The 2,473-nt window shown below is 39.2% G+C and overlaps 1 pseudogene; it reads left to right on the top strand.

The window, feature by feature from the left end:
• The first annotated feature begins 452 nt into the window (after positions 1-452).
• LOC118854634 lies at positions 453-2,246 on the top strand (annotated as a pseudogene).
• The last annotated feature ends 227 nt before the right edge of the window (positions 2,247-2,473 follow it).

Raw genomic sequence — 2,473 nt, 5'->3', positions numbered from 1 at the left:
TCCTGATGAGTCTTAAGTGACATGCTTTCTGTGACAATTCTTTCTGCAGGAGGAAGTTGAGGGAGAGACAGGTTACATCTACTTAGCAGGAATGTTGTACTCACTGCAAAGGAGGGCTCCCTCCCATGTATACTCTTACTGTATGAGCTCTGCACAGTTTGCCATCCTTGAAGATTGGAGATTGGAGAATTAGGTGAGCTCCCTGACTGGACAGGGTACAGCAGTTTCTAAGCTGCTTCCAGAAGGAGATTGAAAAAGATGCTAGGAAGAATAAGAGCCTGCTCTTGCTTTTAGCTAACCAGTATAGATATGTTACCAGGTTGAAGGTTGGCTATGACCAACTGATCAGCCATCTCTACAGCAATATCTACTTGGAAAGGACATACTGGAGCCTTTTCAGTAAACTTTGGCACAAGTTTCATAGCCACCATGAGAATACCTGCAAACTGCTGGCCATTCTAACTGGAATCTTTGTGTGAGAAGAGGAGAGCCTCACAGAAGAAAAGTTAAAGAGATCTGTTGATGAGATGAAAAGGATGGAGGAAATGTCTAGTATGCTCCAAAGTAGTGAAATAGAGTGCCACCCCCTGAATTTAAACTCTAAACCAAAGGAACAAATGATGCAGCCACCAAAGAGTAACCACTGGAAATGGTGATAGATAAGAAACACTTCAAACTTTGGAGGCATCTGATCAGCGGCACTCATCTATAATAACACACAATTTTTGTACTTCATACCATTGTGACAGATAACAGACAATTCTCCAATATTTGGCTGGATTCAGAGTTTAGGAAGAAAATAAATACTTTAGTAATAAAATTGGAAGTGAGCATGAGAGATTTAAGTGGTTTGGATGTTCTTCACTTCATTTTCCTTACCCAATGTACTAACAGTATTATGTGTACTTCTGGTGGTGCAGTGTAAATCAGGAAAACAATGTGATGGTATTGGCGTCCTATGAAGTGGAATATCTTAGTGTATCAGAATCTCCTGAATTTGTTTGTGTCTGATCATATGAATCCCAGATGTTTATCAGTCACCACAAATTATTTGATGAGAATGACTTCAACTATTTGTTGACATAGTGATAATCCTCAAACTGTGTTTCCTTATAACTTTGTCAGCTGGATGGTCTCTAGTGGCATGTCAGATTTCTTAGAGAAGCTGCCTATGGCCACCCTGAAAGTCAAGAAGTGGAGATCAGAGTTAAGGGCTACATCTCAGTCAAAACCTTTTTTTGGGTGGCAGGGCAATTGGGGTTAAGTGACTTGCCCAAGGTCACACAGCTAGTACATGTGTCAAGTGTCTGAGGCTGGATTTGAGCTCAGGTCCTCCTGACTCCAGGGCTGGTATTCTACTCACTGTGCCACCTAGCTGCCCCCAGACAAAACTTTTAATGCTGGCAATGAGGCTAAGGCAGCCATTCAGACCCCGAGGCAAAAGAATGAGGGCAGGTATGGTCTTGCTCACATTAAGTATACTTAAAGGAAATTATATTGAGAGGAGAATCTGTTTCATACCTGCTTTGGACCTTAAATTCCCTGCTACAGAACAAGGAAAAGCCAGGTATATTAAAATAGGTTTGTTTATTCAAAAAGGTAAGATAGCTTGATAACTGGAGTCTAATTCACCCATCCTTGACTTTATGCTGTGCTTTTGCTGCCCTTTATCAGAGCATTTGAGAAGAATGCATCTCTCCTAGGAAGCTGTTGTGTTTATGGACCAAGAAGTTCAAATTTAGCATTTTACTAGATACTCTAGGACAGATTTATTAGACCTCTGTATGAATGAAAATATTTCCTTTTGCCTTCTTTTAGCATTTTCCTCATAACTGGATTTTACTTTGTATAATCAATTCTGCAGTGATTTGGCCGTCACTAATTTCCCAAAGACTCTACCTAACAAGACTATTTGGGTGTTTCATTAATTTGGGGGAAAAAGGTATTTTGAATTGCTTGGCAGCAGGTCTTTGTATGTGTTGATTATAAATGAAACAATCCTATATGGCTGATGTGTCCTTTTCATTTTTTTCTTGAAATCCATGAAAAAATTCCCATTCCCCTGCCCTTTGAGATTATACTTTAAATACACCCTAAACCTTTCTAACCCCTTTTTGTTTGGACTGTTCTTTTAACTTCATAGTTTTCTTCCTGTCCTCACCTACAGAGAGCCACAAGTAAAGGAAGCCATTGTAGACAACAGTTTATTAGCAATATTCAAGCAGAATCAGGCAAGATGGTGGTAAAACAACTTCCAATACTAAATTTAAATACTCAAAATGCTGAATTACTGATTTTTTGTTAGTCTTTGACCAATCAAGTGGAATAATGAATCATATAGTTGCTGTTAGTTTTGAGGATTCCTCCTTAGCCTTGCTACAAAAGATTCCTCCTTAACCTTATCAGATCTCCCAGTTTGACTTAAATCAGTCTTATTTCTGGAGATTTGTAATGTTTGTGTAGACCCCATCTC

Source organism: Trichosurus vulpecula, chromosome 6 (genome assembly GCF_011100635.1).
Source record: "Trichosurus vulpecula isolate mTriVul1 chromosome 6, mTriVul1.pri, whole genome shotgun sequence".
Classification (NCBI taxonomy): domain Eukaryota; kingdom Metazoa; phylum Chordata; class Mammalia; order Diprotodontia; family Phalangeridae; genus Trichosurus; species Trichosurus vulpecula.
Note: the sequence above shows the minus strand (reverse complement) of the source record. Positions and strands in the feature narration are given on the sequence as shown.